The 22,588-nt window shown below is 26.0% G+C and overlaps 4 non-coding genes across 4 annotated transcripts; 3 read left to right on the plus strand and 1 right to left on the minus strand.

Annotated features, from left to right (window-relative positions):
- Nucleotides 1-9,974: 9,974 nt before the first annotated feature.
- On the plus strand, nucleotides 9,975-10,056 carry Trnas-aga (transfer RNA serine (anticodon AGA)). Its single transcript has one exon. It is a non-coding gene; the product is annotated as a tRNA-Ser (tRNA).
- A 6,032-nt stretch (nucleotides 10,057-16,088) lies between these two features.
- Nucleotides 16,089-16,161, plus strand: Trnav-cac (transfer RNA valine (anticodon CAC)). The gene has a single exon. It is a non-coding gene; the product is annotated as a tRNA-Val (tRNA).
- A 2,739-nt stretch (nucleotides 16,162-18,900) lies between these two features.
- Trnas-gcu (transfer RNA serine (anticodon GCU)) lies at nucleotides 18,901-18,982 on the minus strand. The gene has a single exon. It is a non-coding gene; the product is annotated as a tRNA-Ser (tRNA).
- Nucleotides 18,983-22,288: 3,306 nt separating this feature from the next.
- On the plus strand, nucleotides 22,289-22,360 carry Trnad-guc (transfer RNA aspartic acid (anticodon GUC)). Its single transcript has one exon. It is a non-coding gene; the product is annotated as a tRNA-Asp (tRNA).
- The last annotated feature ends 228 nt before the right edge of the window (nucleotides 22,361-22,588 follow it).

Raw genomic sequence — 22,588 nt, forward strand, 5'->3', positions numbered from 1 at the left:
TACTTATATACTTTTCCAGAAAAAAAAAACTTAAATTTCTCTAACTTTTGATAAAATAATTTCAGATTTTTGTTTATAAAATAAGTCATTTATCTAAAATATTATTGTATAGCAATTTTCTTTTTTTTATCTTTTCAAACAACATTTAGAGAAAGTTATATAACATTTAAGCTTTTTATATTTCCATGCCAGTTTGACGTTTAAGTTCTAACTCAATAACTTTTTAACTTTTCTTAAAACTTATAGTTGATGATAAAAAATATTTTAAACTTAGTAAAACTTAATTTGATACAATAAACAAATGTAATTTACAAATGTTATAAACTCAGTTGAATAACTTATGCTGTAAGAAAAGTGTCATAAAAGAAATAAGAGGGATTTCGAGTTCAAAAAATTATAATTTTAGTAAAACGTACACGGGTCATGTCTTACATAAAAACAGTTTAGATAAAAAAAAAACCGTGAACCATTTAAAATAGTCATAATTAAGTGTATTGAAAAATGTTTAAATTTTTTTTTGCTTCAGTGACCGTTGGAAAAATGAGGGTCTTTGAAATTTACAATCGGGCATATTTGTATATATCATTAAGAAATTTTAAATTTGAAAAGAAACAAAAAAACACCCACCTATGAAAACACAGCATAAGTAAGAATATCAAAAAACATTATAATAATATTTAAACATTGTAATGATATTTTCTGGCTAAAAAATCGGATAGAGTAAAAATATCCAAAAAAAAAAATTTTTCTAAGGGGCCCGACTCAAAAAGTCAAACTACAATCCAATGATTTTTTTAAGTTAAAAGCAAAGGAGCGTCCACAAAAAAAAATCTTAGTTAGCTTTAAAGATAAGTAAAATAATTGGATCTAAAGTTTGAACATTTGTTTTAAATGAAAAAAAAATCTAATCGAGCTGAGTTAACGTTCGTGTTTTCTTAGGACTATTATGTTGTTCAGTTGCTTCTTTATAAAGTTTATTTGATTGTTTTTATTTGAACAAATTTTTTTAGCACAGGAAAAATAATTAAATTGAAAAAGAAATTATGTTGTAAAAATTTTTTGATCTATGCGGCAGAATTTATGGACTGTAATGAGTATTATGTTGGACAGACGATATATATCATATTCGCAAAGGTGGTGCTCGCATAGATATAATTAGAAAAACATGGATAAGAAAGAGTCTAGCGATCGAGCTGCATTTAAACTACATTATAATAAAAAATATCCAACTATAAGTAAAGGATTTGAAAAAGCTTTAACAATAACTTTTTTGGGTAGCTCAGAAGATCAAACAGAATTAGATTTTTTTGAAAGCAAATGGACAAATAAATTAAAGCTAAAATTAATATAAACAGAACAATACTACCTTTTTACAAATAAGCAATTAAACTTAAAAAAAAATCATATATATAAACTAATTTTTTTATGTTTTGATTTTTGTACCTTAATTTTTCAAAAAAAATTTGAGTTCTCTCCTTTTTTATTTAAACCTTACTTTTAAAGTTTCAATTAGTACATGCAAAAGTTGTTTTGTCTCAAGAAAACTAAAACAAATGCTATAAAATGTATTTTTTTTACTAAAAAATCTTAAAACTAAAAATGAATTTTACGTCACTATATTATGTGTTTACAATTTTGTTCTAAGTTTAAAATTCTCTGTTCATAACATTAATCTTTAATTGAAAATAATTATTAATTATAATTAAAACTAGTCGTAGAAATAAGTTAACAAAAAGTATTGCAGATTTCGTTTGAAATTTTTGAAGTGTAACTTCCAAAATAGTTTAAATACAATGAGGTAAAAGAAATCCAATACAAAAAGATTGTGCAAAAAGGAATAGATTTAAGGTAATTTTCACACTATTTTGTATTCTGTTAGAATCTACAGGCGATACTTTCAAACAAAGATATAGGAATCACAAATTTTCATTCAACAACATTAACAAAAGACATACAACAGATCTGGCAAAAATACTTTTTTAGCAAAATTAAAACTAACTAAATATTAAATAAACGTAAAATTAAGCCGCGAACACGAATAGTTTAAAAGATTCTTCTAATACAATTTAAAACGTTTTTCTAATACAACCTTTCCAAACTTTTCAAAAAGCATAAATTTTTAAACTAAGAAGATCAGCGTATTTTTTCAAATTTAACTTACTGTACTAAAAATATTTATTAGTAATACGTCATAATAATTATAAAACTTTCCGTTTCTAAATTTCTGTTAAACATTGTTTATAAACTTTAGCTTTACTGATGAGTATATGAGGTTCTATAACTCATATACGAAACGGTCGTATAAACCTATTGTTTTTTGTATAATCAAGTAAATATATATACATAAAAAGTTTATTACAAGATGTAATACTTGAAGAACTCAATTTTCGTGCCTACGCACTCCTCAACTGCAAAAGAAGTTCAAAATAAAGCACAAAACAAAACACTCAAATAAAAGTTTAAATTTAAGCATAAAAATATTATGACGTAATTTTAAAACTGTCAAAATCATGCAAAACGGCTCGTGCAAAAATCAACTTCCCAATCGACAATAAGCTAGCAAAAATTCAAAAATTTCTTAGTGAGTGACTACAAATTTTAACAGAAAAATGAATAAAATGAAAAAAGGATAAAAACTTAATTAAAAATTTAAATTGAAGTTATTATAAGGTTAAATTAAAAGTGAAATTAAAACTTATTAAACTTTAATAGCGATTTTTATATGTGTTTACAAAACGATACAAACTTGCTTCTTTTGTTTAGGCAGGTCTTATCTTTCAGTTCATATACAATGGCTGTTGTTTCTTTGAGACACAACCTACATATCGGGCTATTGCCGTCAGCTATAGACTGTGCTCTTTTTATAACTTCGAAGGATATTTCAAAGTCAATGCCGCTGCGCTTTGAGCCACAAACATACTTTGTAAGCTAAGTGTCATTTCATTTATTTAAAACCAACCTTTAAAAGTGAAATCTGAACTGAGTCGAGCACAAGCCGATGTAGAACCTCGTCTCAACTCTAAAATAAACTGTGGCCCTGTAAACGATGTTCTCCGAACAACAATTGCCCTCCTTTCAAATTATATTTACAGCTGCCAGCGCAACCTCATTGACTCCAAATACCTGAGTTTTGGTTTAAATTTTTTTGGTTGTGTGCCTTAATTATATTCTCTAAATTTACCGTACACGAATAACTTATTCGCATATTATGTTTGTTGAAAAATTTTGTTAGCGGATTTTGTTTAATGATGTGTATTTTGACTAGATTTATAAATTTTCTTCCAATACTATATTTTACTGAATTCCAATAGGAGGGTTGTACCAGATTACATTTCTTTTTCTTGATTAGTTTTAGGTTGTTGCTTAGGTTTTTCAAATTTAAGTTTATTATCGTAGCCGTACTTTTTATTATTGTTTCACATTAATCTTTTATCTTTAAAGAGTTTTTTTCTTAACTAGATCGTTTGTTCAACCGGTTCTATTAGTATAAGCTAGGGGTGGGAAACGTACGGCCCTCGGGCCGGATCCGGCCCGCAGAAAGAAAAATTCCGGCTCCTGACCGTTTTTTAAACTTTAATGGGATCCGGCCCGCAAATGAAAATGACCGGCCCGCAGCAAAGTGACAGGCCTGCAAAGGGTAAATATTAAAAAACTTTCATAAAACTTTGTATCATATTTTCAAAAAAACAAAACTGTAAGAGTCTGACTTTAAAAACGTGCTAAAAAGTAACTTTATAAATTAATGTGTACTAATAAATACACTATTTTGTCCTAACATTTTGTGTTGTTCTATTCTAACCTAGTTGGAATATCTATTTGTCAAATTATTCCACGCAAAGTGTTTTTTTAGGTACGATTTTTTACAGACGTACCTTAGTCAATTACAGTGTCAATTCTATTTATTGAAAATTTATAAACATCTGACATGTTTCAATCTGCATCTTAAGTTGTCATACATAAGGGATTCAAAAAACTTATCAACTCTATCCATAAAGTTAGATTCCGGCCGGATCTGAAACTTTTATTTAAATTAGAATCCGACCGGATCCGGATCTCGACTTAAAATTAGTATTCAGTAGGACTCGGATCTAATCTGTCATTATTCGGCTGGATCCGGATACTGGATCCGGTAAATCACTAATTCGAAATGCTCCGGCCCGCAAACAACTATTTTTTTTCCGGATCCGGCCCGTTGATTGAAAAACGTTGCCCACCCCTCGTATAAGCTAGTAGTAAAACATTTGAATATGCTTGGTGCTAGACTAGATACATTAATTTCTTAAGTTTTCAAAGTACTTCATAACACTAAACTATTTTATTTTTTTTCTAATAAATAAATTAACAAATAATTAATTATGAATATACAAATATATAACTATAAGAGCTTTTTTTTTTTTTTTTAAGGTAGAAAAACATTAGAAGAAACCCACTCTCCCCTCTACAACGATAAACGTTTTCTGAAGGTAATATATATGTAAAAATGTTTAAAACTTTATATTGTAGTAAAAATAAAATTAAAGAAAACTTCACAAAATCTTTTTAAAGAATTAAATTTTAGAAAAATTTTGTCGCACAAATTATTTTAATGAAAAAAGAAATTAAACCAAAAACACGACGAATTTTCAAATTAAGTAAAAAAAAGAGTTGAGAAATATGATATATTGTGTAGTGTAAAGCAAAGTTTAGATTAATAATATACTAAACAAAAAATATTTGAATGAAATTTGTTTTTAATAACTTTCTGCTACATTGAATTTTAATATTAAGAAATATGCACAAGTTCAATACATACATAAAATTTAAATCAGTCCTTACCTATTTTTAATCCTGCGCGATTTGCGCCCACTTTACTTTAGTCAAGATAAAATAGCATTATTGTATAAATATCAATAAAACCTTACATTTATACTGCTTTTAAAAAACTGAGTCAGCTATTATAGCGCATTAAGCACTTGATAAAACGTTTCAACTATTAGGTATTTTAAATAGCTCGACAAATTAAAAGTGAGACACAGCCGAGATTCGAAATCGGGATCTTCTGTTTACTAGACAGGCGCTTTAACCAACTAATCCATGGCGCCTCTTGTTCAAATTAAAATGTTCTCATATATAATCGCATAAGTCAATAATGATGTCACAATGCTTTTGTGAATTTTAATCGTTTACATTACATAGAAAGTATTATTCCTTTGACTGAATTTAATTTTTCTGAAAATTTTATGGAAATAGTTTTTGATTTTATTATTTGATAGCTTTTAATGATTAAAATAATGTTTTAAATGTGGTTTAATACTTAAATAAAATTACTTCATTAAATTGCAATCTAAAGTACTCACTCTAATTAAATTGCACTTTTTAAAATTAAAGTGTAATCTCACTATGACCTTAAATAAAATTTATTTTATTTAAGCAATAATTATTATTTAACTTTATTTTATCTAAATTTATTGATCAAAAATTTTAATGAATTAAAATTAAAAGTTTTAGTTATGCAACATATATTTTTATAACTATAAAATTAATAAAAAGTTTTTTTTTACTGTTTTTTATTTTACTTAAAGTATTGGAAAGTTTTTATTTTTTAAATAAGGGTTTATGTGTTTTGTTTAGTTTTAAAGCTTGTCAATTGTAATTAAACATATTTTTTTCTTTAGTAATATTTTTTATTAATTAATTATTTTGCTGGAAATATTAAGTTTTCTTAGATTTATTAACAACAAAAAGACGACGAAAACTGGTATTTGAAGCCAAAACTAAAGAAATCTACATAGAAAGATGTTAGTTTAACCTTGTTTTTAAAGTATATATATTTAAGACAAGTATTGAATTTTATTATAGTTTAGTTTGAAATACCAAACCTGTAAAATAATTTTTAAGTTTTACGCGAAGGTTTAAACATATTTTCAATTTTAGCATTATAAAAAAAAGCTACTTAGTTTCGTTTTAAATTTTCTTGAACGATTTAAATAAATAAAAGTATTTTGAAGGTTTATTAGCTATTCTTATGTGATAAATTTTTGATAAATACTTTTTGAACTCTTCTATAAAGTATACTAAGTATTTCATTTCTACTAAATTATAAGTTTTCATGTAAATCTTCTGTATAATAAGAACATTAGTATAATGTTGATTTATTTAAACAAAAATATTCCAAGTTTTATTTAGTCTTATTTATAGCTTATGTATACACCGTTTAAACGTTATAACGTTTTGGAATAGTTTTCCAAAATATTTTTAATATCGTTCTTAGACATAACTATTACAATTTTACATAACTGTAGAATATAAACTGTATACCACATGCATTAACTTTTTAATTACATTAGTTTCCTCATTTAACTGTTAACTATTGTACATAGAGTAACCTTTTTTTTATCTCGAAAATTTTCACAACCAATTTGCAAGCTAATATGATAATTTGTAATATAAGAAAAACACGTAAGTTTGTTAAGTTTGTAACTAATGCTTACAACTTATTATGATAGTTGATTTAATATTTATAAGCTTTAAATAATTCTAATTTGCTAAAATTAAGTATAAACCTTTTGTAGTATATTTTGCTTAAGAAATGCTCTTTAGATTTTGATTAGATAGTTTTAATTAAATTTTACAGCTAATTGATAAAGTACAAAAGTTGATACGTATTAGTACGTTTTGTTAATAACTCAGTTTATTCTCAACTAAAACTTTATTAACTTTAGATAAAAATTTATTAAGGTTCAAAATAATCACTTAAAAGATAACATTTATAATCAATTACTTGGGAATGATGAGCGGCCGTTGGTAATTATGACGTAATTAAGTACTCAAGCATAAGATAAATACCTTACATTCATCGCTTCTGTAAGTGCCCGTCTAGCTCAGTTGGTAGAGCGTTGGACTCTTTATCAACTTTTTTATAAACTTTATTAATTTTAAACTTCTGTTTGTTTTATTTTTACTATCACTGTTACCTTTACCCTCGGTCGTTAACTTATTTTTTCTTGTTATTTTTTTATAATTTATTTTTATGTTATTTAATTTTTTACTTTCGTGCAAAAATTAACCTTCGTGCAAGTTTTTTCGTTCAAAAATGCCTTTGTGCAAAAAGTCCCTTCGTGCATATTTGAATTTTCGTGCAATTTGACTCGTTCTCGTTTTTTTATGTGCATATTAAACATAACAATACACGATTTAATTACTTATCATAGAATTTAGCTTCATTTGCTAAAACAAAGTACTAACAAGTAAAGAAAAAAGTAGAAAGCGTCGATAATTTAATTGCTCGATGGAAAAAGTAACTTTTATCGCTTAACAACTTTAATTATAAATAAAAAAAATGCATCGACTGGGAGTCGAACCCGGAACTAGCGAAAATTTTCTGTAAGTTAATAATATAAAGCTACTTTCGATAACAAGCCATGCTTTAATAATATTTGGATTGTGACGTAGTAATAAACAGTGAAGATTCGCTAAATTAGTTTTTAAGAAACTTACAGAAGGAATGGCCTAATGTTTTTAGCTAAGGTAAATAAAAAGCTACCATATTGTTTAATACAATATTTTATTTTATTTCAAATCAATTTTTAAAGTATAAAAATTGTTAGCTGAAATACTTTTATAAGAAATTACCTTAAAATTAAATCTTTGAGAATAAATTAAATGATAGGAAGTTTCATAAATTATTATGTTATGGATCGATAAATAATAAAAGTAAACCTTTTTTTGAATGTTTAGTTAAAGTGAATTATACTTACAATGTTTTAGCGAGTATTTATTTCGGCCATCATCAACAAAGTTGAGATGTTTTATGCCATCGATAATAAACAATGAACTTCACCGCACGATCAACAACAACAGCATCCGAGACAATCCTACGACCGGTTTCGTCCTAATTAGGACTCATCAGGCGGGCATAATCCCGAGAAACCGCTGTTGTGATCTAACCAAACGGGGTTAAGTACGAAGCACTAAAGCGACCGTTTGTGGTTTAAGTCCGAAAAATTGACGCAGGCAAATCTTCACAGCCCAACGTCTTAGACATTGTCAGCTTAATGTAAGATTTTACTCTCCACGCTCGTTTTATCAGTTTTAGCCAGTATCTATTTCGGCCATCATCAACAAAGTTGAGATGTTTTATGCCATCGATAATAAAAAATGAACTTCACCGCACGATCAACATTTTTTCAACGAATTTTCGGACTTAAACCACAAACGGTCGCTTCAGTGCTTCGTACTTAACCCCGTTTGGTTAGATCACAACAGCGGTTTCTCGCGACTATTCCTGCCTGATGAGTCCTAATTAGGACGAAACAGGTCGTAGGATTGTCTCGGATGCTGTTGTTGTTGATCGTGTGGTGAAGTTCATTGTTTACTACAATGTTTTACTCATTTTAAATTTATTACAAAGTTGATCTCAAGACCATTGTTACGGTTTGATATAATACTATCACTCTAACATATATCATTACTTTTGCACATCTAGCTAAATCCTCTAATAATATAACTTAACCACCAATGACATTACCAGTAAATATGCAGCTTAAAATACTAAAAAAAGCTTTTAGCACATACTAAACAACAATCAAAATAGAATCAAACAACTATATGTGTTTTACTATTTACAAAAGTTTACAGCTCATCAAAATGGTCAATAAATAATCAAAATGTAAAATAAAAATAAAGTATTTACTAAGAGCAACTTTATATGTTTACTTAAAATTTTTATAAAATCAATACTGTTTTGATGAGCTGGAAAAACCAAATACAAAATGTATACAGCTAAAAGCTCAAAAAATGCTTCTGAACTTTGACTAAATACATACATAATAACTAAATAAACATTTTTTATTTAGATAAAATTTAGTTGTATTATGTTACTATTACATTTAGTTGTAGATTATCGATTATTCATATCATACCTTTTTATCTGCTTTCTCTAATTTCCTCTTCAAAATTTTAATAACCCTTTTACGTATTGCTTGCCATCATTATAAGTATATAATTTCAAATTGTTATATTTGATTATCATAGTTTATAATTATTTAGTTTGGAACAAGCGTCAAAGGTGCAACGGTTAGCATTGGAGCCTTCCAAACATTAGTTTCAGGTTCAACTCCCGGTTGACGCATTTTTTAGTCAGTTTTCTTATGAAATTAACAGTGATTGACTTTTAATTTTTATTCTTTTAAACTATGAGCTTTAGTGGCAACTAATTTTTCTATTGTCATTACAAAGTTTAAGAGCTCAAAAATTGGCAATTCAGATAAGACACTAACTTTATTTAACACTTTTTCTAAAAGTATGATGTTAAATGTCCACACAAGTTTGTTTAAATTTTAATGTTTCTTCATCATAAATGATTAAACAATAAAACCATTATTTATGTTTTTGGGTAAAGTTTTGTTTTTGTGTTTTAGCTTACGTTTATTTTGAGGAAAATTTCGTGTGACGATCAAAATATTGTTGCGAACTATTGAACTAAAGACATAGTTGTATGTAGAAGTAATACTAATTTAATTTATATGAATTGTTTTGATTAAACAAAAAAAGGTTAGACATCATTGATTTTTTTTTTGAAGTTATTTTGTTTGTGTTATGTTTAAAAGTTAATACTTTATAACGAAAAAGCTAGACTATTAATGGAAATATTTAATTCATTACATCTTAACTTTTATAGTACTTTTTTTTTTTTTAGTTGTATGTAATACTTTTATTTAGAATTTAAAATATTTTAAGCTATTCAATGTACCAGTTAACTTATAGTTTTTTTTAGTAGAAGTTTCAACATTTTTTATAAACTCAAAGTATATGATTACTGGCATTTTAATAAAATTTTATTAATAAACTAGATTAGAATAATACGCTATCTGCTTTTTGCAGCAAATAACAAAATTTAGCAATGCTTCAAAGTTACACTGCAAATACAAGTATTATATTTGAGCTTAGAACGTATATAAGTGTTTATATACGCGTGATATTGCCTTCTCCCACAAGTCATTCTGGCAGAGTGGTTAAGGCGATTGACTAGAAATCAATTGGGCTCTGCCCGCGCAGGTTCGAATCCTGCCGATGACGTTTTTTAAAGATATGGTTATTCAGACATTATCTATTTTCTCTATGTATGCTTTTAAAATTACAATTAGATATTTTAATTGGACACAAATCATTAAAGTAATCGACAAGTCTAAATATTTTAAAATAAGTTTGTTGTGATTAACTTTTATAATAATGTTAAGTAAATAACTAAAATTTGTATTTCGATTTAAAATATGTACTGAATTAAAGTTTTAGTTATGAAACCAATACTTAAAGCACTTAAATCTAAAAACCAGATTTAAAATTTGTAATACTAAACAAAGCTAGTTTGCTTTGGAAAATAAGTTTCTTAAAAAAGTTGCTAAGCACAAATATAACAAAATTGTTACTTTAATATTTAAGTTATTTTTACTTCAGTATTTTTATGTTGCTTAAAAGCTTTGAAGAAATAATTCAATTTAACTTCTACAGGTACAAAATATTGGTAAAACGTGAAATTGCTTATTAACTTGCACTTATATTTTACACAACTTTATTAGTGTTGGTACAAAATTCATATTTTAGTATTTATGTTTTCTCCCAACAGGTAAAGACAGTAGCAGCTTGTGAGTTTTTAAACTGCAAAAAACATAAAAACTCAACAAAACCCACCAGTTTCACTTGATAGGTAAACTAGTTTTGTGATTATAAATTATTTCAAAGTTGTTTGTATCTTAATTTCACCAGCTATACTTGATAGTGGAACATAACAAACTACCGTATTTTGACGTGCCAACTTGCCTTATCAGATATCAAGTGGAATTGTATTCAAATTATTCACAGAACCATGTTCACATGCGCAGTATGTTTCATTGTTGTTATTAATGTTAGTTTATATAATAATACTTAAGTGATGATTATAGTGATCTCTAATATTATGTTTTAACTAACACAAGGTAAACCGTTATAAATTAACTAAAACATTCATGACATAATGTTACAAGCTTTAAGTCTAAACGTAACTATTCAAACTTGTAATTAAAAATATCATTAGGAACTTATAATGCTTTTGTAAGCAATAACTTTTTATTCAAACATAACATTAAAAACTTGTATTTTGCTACAAACTTAAAGTTTAAACTTTAGAATTCAAACTTATAATCTAAAAACAAACAATTCAAACTCATAATGTACTTTAATTAAAAACTATATTTCAAATGTAACTGAATTTAAGTTATTTGAACGTAAACAGTTTAACTTGTTCTTATTTCAGGATTATTTTTTGATAGAAAGCTAGATGTATGTTAAAATTTAAAATGTTTATGTGTACAAGATTTATAATTAGATTTATAGCTGCCAATTTTTTGTAGAAGTATTCAGTATTGAGTTTATTTAACTTTATTATTAGCACATAAAAACTTCTGTGAAAGTTTACAAATCAAGTTTTATATTTTTAACACAATAAAAGATGCAACATAAAAAAAAGTTCTACTTAAATACACACATAATAATTATACATTTTGAGCCGGTTTTTACGTTACGGGGAGAATTTGAAAAAAAAAATTAGAAACAAAAATGCGAAGAAATTGTCGTTTAATTGGAACCATCGCTTTCTTATATCTGATTTAGGAGCTTTTGAAAATAAAAATTGACCTTTGGTTGTAACGCTTAAATTGCTTTAAGCTGAGTTTTTGTTGTTTGTCGGTAAAAATGTACATTTACTGGTAGTTTGTACCTAAAATATTTTTTTAAAGTTTTTCTTCTGTCTTTAAAGTATTTGATGCGATTTTTTTTTTGATAGAGTCAAAACTTTGTTTAACTTTGTCTATGAAAATTAGAAAACCTGTTGAACTTAATAAACTATACTTTCTAACCTTGATCTTGCATTAAGTGTGTATAAAACACTGAACTAAAGCTATTATCACCAATTTCTAAATAAAATTCAAAGATTACCTATCTTTGTTACATGGCCTTATTGAAAGTTAATACTTAAGTTTTGTATTTTGTTCATAGTATTTAGCATAGCTGAATAGTCACTTGTTTCAATAACCATTTAGTTGCTACTCGAAATAAACTTAAAAGACTTAAAATTATACTTCGGCGTACTAAAAATTGAAGCTATAGAAGGTAAGTTTAAAAATTATAACTCTTTCAAATTTTACGTGCTAAACTTTTGTTATGTTTTTTTAAAAAGTGAATTATGAATGATTTTACACTTCATTCCAAATTGTGTAAAGTTAAAAAACTATTTTTATAAAAAGTGTATATCAACATAGCAAGCTAACCAAATATCTTTATAAAAACTCTTTTCTAATACGTACTAACTCTATAGTATCTGTATTATAACTGTTTTTCTACAATTCCCTCTTGAAGTTATTTCAACACAGTATAAACAGTTACAAAATAATCCTGACTACTAGATACTTAATAAACTTGTTTATTTGTTTACTTAATTTTTTCTAACATAGAGAAACTTACGTAAGTTTAAAAAAAAGTTCTACGAAAACTTTTTTAAATATGTATTCTAACGAACTTGTTTCTTTAAGATATGTACTAGATATGTATTAGATTAGATATGTATTAGATTAGATAGTAAGTTTTGTATGTTTATAGTTAGTTATAGTGAGCCCAGCATAATTACCATATATTTAAGCAACCACTTTAGCACTCTAAATATCATAAGTAGTTGTTCTCTACCACTTTAAGCATTAGTTTTCATGAAAATATCTATATTTTACCATACCGCCCTTATTTTAAGTCTACTTAAACCACTTAAGCTATTATTTTCACAAATTCGTAAAATTTCGATTGTTCTTTTCCTTATTAGTACCAAATTTTTAATATAAAATCGGTATTTTTACTGATCTTGATATACGCCGTGTGGGTCGAGGCGTTGGGACGTCGGACACGGGGTTGGATGATTTGTAAAGTTGTGGGTTTGAACACGAGGGGGATTAAATTAAATTTGGGATACAAACTACAAACAATTGTTGGAGCAATCTCACCTTATTGTGGGGAGTTTTTGCATTTTTATTTGTTTATTAGTTTCAATGTATGCTTTTTCAAAGTTTTCCTAAATATTTACTAAAAATCCTGCTTATAATGTTACTATTTACTTTTTTAGAAATCTCTCACCATTTGCTTTTAGGACTTTTTATGATCTTTTCCTTGTATCTTAACACCTTGATCATTCTTTTTTTATGTTGACTGAAAGTGTAAGCTACTTTAATTTTTTTATAGCTTGTGAATAGGAGTAATGTAGAAAAACACTGGTGTTCTACTATTTTTAATTTATTTTTACTGATATTTTATTTGCAGATTTTTCTTTTTTTTTGTGTATCTAGCTTAAGCTTTGAAAAAAAAGTTAATTTACCTCTATAGACTTTAGTATTCTTAGATTTTGACTACGTGCAAAACTATTCTAACAAAACCATTTTAAGAGTAAACTTTTATATTTAGTTTACATAGGCACAATTTTAAGATTAATTTTTAAGTTTTAACTTTGTTAATTCTTTTATCAAAATAACTTACTACTGTAAAATACTTGCTTTAATACTTTCATAAACTTTTTATTTTAATTTGTTTTAAAGTATTTTATACATTAGCATTTTTTATATTTTTAGCAAAGATCGCCTACATAAGTTTTCAAAAACTGTTGTTTTCAACTCCTTTATTAGCACCTCTACATCACCAAAATTTTTCATACCTTTCTCTTTTATTCTGAAAACAATTTTCAAAACACAGTTAGTCTAAGTTGCTCTCATAACTTATTGTGAGGTCGCCCAAATTTATCAAAGAATTCAATACATAGTGTAAATAAAGTTTTAAATTTCAAAGGGATTAAAGCTTGGATTTGATAAATTGGTTCTAAATATTTACAATTGATATAGTAATATAAACAAATGATACAGTAATAATGCTTAGAAACCTCGAAAGATACATATTGTTAAAAAACAATGACAAAAAAAAAAAGCTTTTTTACGGAAAGTATGTATACTTAAAGGTCTGTCTGAGTTGAAAAAAGCTGAGTCAGAAAATTTTATAACGCTTTTTTTTTTATTTTTTATTTATACTGTTATCCCTAACCCGCTTTACCTGAAAATTAGTCAAAAATAAATTTTAAATTATTATTACAAAAAAATACAATGAAAAAAATTTATTTTGCTAAGTCATAATTTTTTCAGCGCAGACTGATTTTTTAGTATACTAGCCCTTAGTTACAACTAAAAAAAAATTGTCAAAAACCAATTTAAAGTGCGTCGACTGGGAATCGAACCCGGAAATTCGTGCTTGGAAGGCACCAATGCTAACCGTTACACCATTGACGCTTGTGTTGGAATGGAGAAATTACTAAATATATTCTCAAATGTAAATGCAGCTAGCTCTGTACCGCAATCAAATGCTAGCATAAGTGTGTTCAAGCGTTATTTTTTTTGCCGTTAGCTCGACAGAATGTGCTATAATATTGCGCTGCAAATTTTTAATGCGTTTTCGCTCGCTAGCTGTATTATATGCAGTTTATCTGCTCGTTTAAGCGGTAAATTCTCACGTGGTTAAGCGCTTATGGCTGTAAACTTGATGTTTATTTGCAAAAGCTGTTCATTTCAAGACGTGCATTTTACTTTGTACTTGCTTTTATTTTCATTTATATGTATTTATACGTGTGACCACAGAGTATGAAGTTTATAATTATATTGAATTAATATTTTTAAATCTAAGTATATTTTGATTAAATGATGGCTGAGAAAACAAGTTGAGGTATTTATAAATGATAAAACTAACTGTAGAAATAAATTGCTAAGTATGTGATAAAAGTTTCTAACTAATGAAAATTTATTATTTAACTTTACAAACTGATTTAAGTCGTGGATTTTACTAATAAATTAACAAATCACTATACTACAACTAAACTAAGTATAACAATAAACAAATAACTAAAACTCAATAGTCACTTAAAGCTTGTAAGCTTGTCCTAAAAGTTAAGTTAAAAAGTTTTACTGATTGAAATATAAATTAAGTTTGAAATTTTTTAAATCAACTCATCTTTTGATTAAAATTAATACTAACTTGAGCATTATTTTATGTTTACAACAATTTTTCCCTAATTAAATATTTATGTTTTGTCACATAGTTGTACAATTATGTTTTGCTAGCTAGTTTAAACTTTAAACAAAAATAGTTTTGTCAAAGCTCATAAGTATATATCTTATACTAATAACAAAATTCTAAATTAGTTAAAGAAAGAAAGTTTACTTTATCATAGTTTGCACTCTTAAAAATACTACATGACTAAGAAATTGAAAAACTTTTAAAGTTATTTTAACTTGTTGTTTTTATTTCCTAGTTGTCAGCATAATAGTAAAACTTCAATTTATTTTGAAAGTATAATGTTAAAAAAAAGATCTATATTTATAGTTAAATGAGAGTCAACAGTTTAAAAAATAAGTCCAGTTTTAAATATATCTAAGGGTAGAACTTAACTAATTTAATTGATAATAAAACCAATCTTATAGCAATTATTTCTTTATATTATTATAAGTTTCATTTAGACTAATAATTTGCTTAGTATATTTAAGTGTCAGATTTTAAACTTAAACAAAACAAAAATAGTGTACAGCATCTTTACCTTTGTACTATTGAGTGTATTCATAAGCTTTCAAAGATCATCAAACCATAAGCTTTCAGTAGACTAAAACCGATTTCGTCTTTATTAGGACTCATCAGTCAGTCACAACCGAAAAACCTGTAGCCTTCTATCTACAGACGGTTTATCATGCTTTCACGTAAATCAACCATTTGTTGGCATTTATCAGTGACTTCAGTATTGTCTTTTGCAGTAAAACGTTTAACAATTTGTCCACTAGACAAGACATCTGGTACGCTCGTATTATATACAATCAACAAAAACTGATGATCAGATGGAATGACTGAAGTCTGATGATCAAGTTTTTTGTTAAACTTGAGCTTGTCTCACGGCACACGATAGGGCTTCTGCAGACTTTTGCCGATTTTTTTGTAGTTTGAAGCTTTCAAAGAGGGTTAATTCAAGTTACAGTAAATATAAAAACGCCATATTTCGCCACCCCTCAAGCGTTTCAGTAGTGTAGTGGTTATCACGTTCGCCTCACACGCGAAAGGTCCCCGGTTCGAGCCCGGGCTGAAACATTTTTACTTTCGTTGTACAAAATGATTTCATTTTGTCAAACTTTTTTATTGAGTGTTTCGCTTTTATTGCATGTATTAAATAGGTAAATTTTTGTTTGTAAGCTAGAAAGTTTAGTAAAGTTATGTATCTGTTTAGTTCTGGTTTTATATATTTTAAATTGTATAGTTTTAGGTTTTCTAGTTTTAATTAATAAGTGAACTGCTGATATTTTTGATAAAGGTATGTAAACTTTTATAATAAAAAAAATAGTTTAAATAAAACATTGCATTTCTTAACATTGATGACAAAACTAATATTAATATCGAACAAGCAAGTTTTTTATTTTATAATACATACTTTTTTTTATTTATAGCTTCAGATAAACTATTTGCAAAAAAAAAAGAAAAAAATCTACTAGTATTATAGATACCTTTTGTCAAAAAAAAATAGTCTAAAAATAAAGAAAAAAGGTTTTATTTTAAGGTTCGTAGAAGTTAATGTTTATAAACAAGAATATTTATTCGAAAAGTATAACTTTACTTAACAAAACAGTTCAGTAGATTAATTTAAGTTTTTTTTTATAAACTTTGTGTTGTACTTTATTTTTACACTACTTTTCTTTATTCAACTGACGAACGTTTCTCTGTTTTTAACAAATTAAGACAGTTCTGCAGGTTTATTAAAGTTTTCCAATTAACTTTGATAACTGTAACTTGGAAGCTTTAGATAAATCCGTAAAAATGTATTAACTTCATTAACACAGAGAAACGTGCGTCAGTTGAATAAAGAAAAGTAGTGTGCAAATTGTTGTTTTTCTGCGAAGCTTTTTCATTAGGATTTTTATTATCAAGCTTTTAGCAAGTGTATTTCAGTTGTTTTATTAAATATTTAAGTTTAATAAACTTGTCATAACAGCAATTCTAAAGCATTTTATGTAATCATTAAGTATTACATGTAGGTTTAGGTATTTAGTTTTATATTTATCTACTTTTTCTGACTATACATATTTTAATTTAAATACAATTGGTTTTATAAAATAAGATACGACTAATGAAAGTCTAATTAGAAACTGATACAAATAATATTTGGTAATTAAAAAAATTCAACATGAAAAAATGTGTAGATAATTTTGAAAGCAATCTCAATTATTAAATTTGTATATTAATTTATATAAACGACAATTTTGTTGTTATTTTCTAAATATTATTGTTTTTTATATATAATTATAACTTAAAAATACATTTTTAAAGTATTTAGGCCATGTAAAACAGCAATTTAAATGCAAATATCTGAAAAAGAAAAACTAAAAGCTAGTTTTCAAATATTTTAATGTGGTTTTTAATTAGAGTAGTTAAAAGTTAGTTGACATGCAAAACTTTGAAAATTAAAAAAAATACTTTTTATGACAAGATTGTTTTATAAAGTACCTTTAAAAAGTATATACTATTTTTTTGATGAGTTTTTTAAAATTTAATTCATATATAACAATAAACAAATACTAAAGATTTTAATTTAAAAAATTTAACAATACACAATAAATTAAAAAACAAGTTTAATGATATATTTTATTTGTACTGTAGCTTCATAGTACTCAATTACTACTTTAGCTTTTATGATAATTTATTTATTCAGAAACATATACTATAAACAATTTAACAAAAAACATCGGCGAAAGTCTGCAGAACAGAAGTCCGGACTTTCGTTTGCCGTGAGGCAAGCTCAAATTTAACAAAAGGGTAATTGGCATGATAAACAATTTAAGGACATAACATAAAATAAAACTGTAGAAAAACATTATCGACTGTTTAAGCAAGTATCATTCATCTTAAATTCGATAACATCATAAAAGGACTTGAAAAAGTTTTCTACTGACAATTATTTGATGAAGTTTATATACGCACTATATTCTTAACGTATATGTAGAAGACAGGCCGAGTGGTCTAAGGCGCAGGATTTCGGCTCCAGTTATTTCGATGGCGCGGGTTTGAATCCCGTCTCTACCTCTGACGTTTTCAATTTAATGCTACGTTAACAAGATATGCATGGTTTTAGCTTCACTATTTTTCTAGTTATACTTCCACCTACTTGATCAGGATGACTAAGCAATCTAAGTAGTTTGCACAAATTTTGTTAATGTAAAAAAGTTTTGTATGTTAAGTATGGAAGTTTTTATCTTTTATAATAAAATACGTTTAAAAAGTTACTAACCAATTGTAAGTAACATAATACGTTTAAATTACAAGGTAAAGAAAAAAAAAACTTTGAACAAACTTATAAAACATTTGGAGAGTATTTAACTCAAAGGTTTTAAAAGCTTTATTTGTATTTTCAGTATTTAATTTGTTCACAAAAGTTTAGAAAATTATAAATAACAATTATAATACTACAAGTAGTTGAATTTGTTCAGTAAAATTTTAAAGGTATAATTTTCATATAATTTAAACTTATTGTTTAACAAAATAATTGCTAACCGAAAAAATAAGAAATTTAAAGCAAATATTTCTTTTGTAGTTTACAAACTGATATCAGTACGACATGATTATAAAAAAAAGTTAAATAGGAGAAACTAATTAAACTGTTAGTTCTACCAGGTATAAAAAACGTTTGAGTATAATTAACTGCTTGATAAAAACTGGTAGAACACGAAGTTGCATGTTAAAAAAAGTTTTATATGAAAGTTTTAAAAGTATGCTAAATATATGCACCATACTTTATAAATAAAAGCTTAAAACATATCAAACGTAGTATTTGAAAAAAAACGACGGAGATGGGATTCGAACCCACGCGTGCAGAGCACCATGGATTAGCAGTCCATCGCTTTGACTACTCGGGCACCCCGTCTGACGACTGAAATTCCAATTAAACGTATATATAAGTATAAAGTTACAACTATTTCTACTTGTTATAACACAGAAATTATTGCTAAAATCTATTCTATACTTTTTAACTATATTATTTTTTTCTTTATTTTAATGTTTTCTTAGAACTTTCTATCAGTATGTGTGTTTCAAAAATTTTCAATCACAACTATATTTATTTCTTAAAGCTACTTAATATATTTCATAGTTGTGACTTGGTATTTATACTGAATAAAACAAGTTGAGAATGTAATACAATTTCGTTAATAAGTTAAATGAATTTCCTCTAATCTTTACCATATATCCAATTTTGTTCGAAAATTATTATTACGTCATCAAAAAGAGATACTCGCAAAACTGAATGAAAATTTATTGTAATAAATTTTTGTTATTTATAAACTGTCTATAACTTTTCGTTTAGTTGTACTTATGTGTAGTAATTTAATTAGTTTTTACTAAATGATTGAGCTTAAGTGTTCACACGTTATAAACAATTTCAGACTTTCGATAAAGTCATTAGATAAATGCTACAATCACTCAAAAATAAAAACTACCAGCTTTGTAATAAAGGAGCTTATTTAGGTTTAAACTAACAATTAAATGGTTTAGGCGACGGAAAAAGATAATAAATTGTTTGTATAATTTATTTTAAAGTTTGAGTTGTTTGTATTTATCTACATAAAAGCCTTGTCATTTCTGTTAAGTTCATCAATTTTAAAATGTTTAAATTATACAAGAATATTAGATATATTGAAATTAATAGCCATAAACAGTTATACATTTTTTCTTTACAAAATTTAATTTGATTGGGTTGAAAAGTTTAAGTAGACTTTATGTATATTTTTGGAAGTTGATAATTTAAGGTAAAACCACATAAAGCAATGCACTTTTAAACAAATGTTTTTTTTGTTAAAAAAATACACAAATATGTTTTAAGCCCGTTTCACATTAATTTTGTTAATATTTTTTATTATATACAATAACAAAAAAATTAAAAATAGCTTCAAATAACTTATTATTTATATCTTATTTTGATCATAATTATTTTTACCTTGATAAACTAGTTTAAATTTCATTAATTAGAATTTATGTTTTTACTAGAAGAATAATATATAATATAAACATAAAAAGATTAACATTAAGTTTAATTTGTTACAACTGCATTACACTTAACAAAGTTTTGATTGATAAAATTATATGAAAACCAAGTTTTACGAACATTTTCTGGTTACACAGAGTATTATTAGGCTTAATGTATAAAACATTATAAGGTTTATGTTTCGAATTTAATAAATACATTTAAAAAAAGTATTTTAGCTTTATTTGATTAAATGTTACTTATTTACATTAACATACTTGTTTTTAAGGATTTGTGATGATAAGTTGGTATTTAACAAAGCTATAAAAGTTTAAGAATTTTAATAATGATGTAATAACTAATAATCATGTATATAGATAAAATTGTATAACACAAAATTCTTAATATTAAGCTTTAGCTCTTAAGGTTTCATTTATATAAAGCCCTGTTTTTTTTTAGCTTAAAATTTTTTTTTGAACATTTAAAACTTAGATTATTAACTTTAAACAAAATTTCTACCGTTTTTTTCAAAGTTCTAATTAAATAGCTTTTTAACACTAAAGTTTATGGTATGTTGCAAGCAATTGTTTGTAATAAAAAGTTTAGAATTTTTTTTAACCACCATTGTAATATACTATACTAATAATGAAGTTATGTTAAAACTGTTTAATTTAGTAAAATACAACCTATATTAATCAAAATTTCTAAACTATTTTATTATGTAAAAATTGTATTTGAAAAAAATTGTATTTTTAAGAATAAAAGTATTTAAAATTTGGTTTTATCGAAACCTGGAAAGAAATCGTTTCGCAAAGTCCATATAAGTTTATGCATTTGTTTTTTTTAACCAACAATTTTTATAACTTTTAAAGATGTTTCAATGTCCTCAGTATTCTAATATTCTTAAAATTTTATAGTCCTTTAATATTTCTATCAAGTTATACACAACATACCAAGTTAATATGCTTTTAAAATAAATCTATAAACATTTTCTTAGCACACCACTGCATTATAATAAAATGATATTAACTAGGAATACAAAACTTTCAATAAATATCATGTTTCCGCCCGGGCTCGAACCGGGGACCTTTCACGTATTAGCCGAACGTGATAACCGCTACACTACGGAAACGCTTGTTAATTGACTATAATGTGCGTATATAATCATATTCAGCTGCTCCGTTTCAATAAACTGAATTTGCATTTATATTACACATGGTATGTATAAAACAATAATAGGCAAGAAACTAAACTTTAAGAAATTTATTTTGTAACTATTTACACCTTTCTGTGTACAACGAAAAATAATTGTATCTGTTTAGCTAATTAGTCAAACAATTTTTAAGCAATATACTTACTTAGATTATCTTATATTTTGCATTGTTATTCATTTTAGCATAACTTTATACTTCTTTTTTTAATTTCAGTTAAACAAAATTAGTACTTCTTCTATTTAATAATTAACATGATATCTAATTAAAACAATGTAAGTGCATAAATATAATTGGCAACAAAGTTTACAGAGTTAGTTGTCTTGAAAAGTTTGACTTTATCTTATCTTACTTTAAATATCTTTTATGTGTGCATATAAACAATATTTCAGAAATACTTATTTAAAAATCCAAATATATGTTTTATGATTGGTATAATAATTTTTGTGTCGTTAATACCTATAAGTAAAAGTTGACAAACTTAATACTAAACTTCAAAGCATCTTGAAATGTTTTGGAAAACTTTAACAAGTTTTCAAAAAACTAAAAAAGCTACTAAACGCTTTTTCTTTAAATAGCTAAAGTATGGAACGGGTCAAAAGTTCACGAAAATAAAAATTGCACGAGAGAACTGAATTGCACGAAGATACTAAACTAACTTACTAAGTGTTTAAGAAAGTACATATTTTATTAAGACTTAAGTATATTAAACAATTTAAATTCTATTCCAATAGATATTTATATATTAAATAAGCATTCGATGTGTAGCTAAAAGTTATTTAAAGTAATAAAGTAAATAAAAGTAAAACTATCTTTGGTATGACCAAAACTAAAGCCTAAAGATTACTCAAATATAACTAAAACTGTGGCCCGCGAAGATTTTGAAAACTTGAAATTTGGCCCGCGAGCACCAACTGCCTGCCGACCGCTGGTGTAGTGTAAAATTGTGAAGTATGTAAAATTTAAGATTTTATACGCGCGATACGGCTCTCAGACGTAATCCTCGTTAGTATAGTGGTGAGTATTCCCGCCTGTCACGCGGGCGACCGGGGTTCGATTCCCCGACGGGGAGGAATTTTTATTTTCTGAAATTTCATTTTAATACTTGTAACCTAAATCTTAATTTACCTTGGCGTAGTAAGATTTAAATTGTTATTGTTTGTAACTATTAGCTTGAATCATAAATATTTTCAGTTTAAAGGTAAACTTTATAAATTTTAGGTAAGTTTAAAAACAATCTTAACTAAGTAAATCAAAGTTTGCAAATATTAAACTATTTGTCAACTAAATAAATAAAAAA

The sequence above is a fragment of the Thalia democratica genome, chromosome 2, assembly GCF_965202585.1.
Source record: "Thalia democratica chromosome 2, ktThaDemo2.hap1.1, whole genome shotgun sequence".
NCBI lineage: Eukaryota > Metazoa > Chordata > Thaliacea > Salpida > Salpidae > Thalia > Thalia democratica.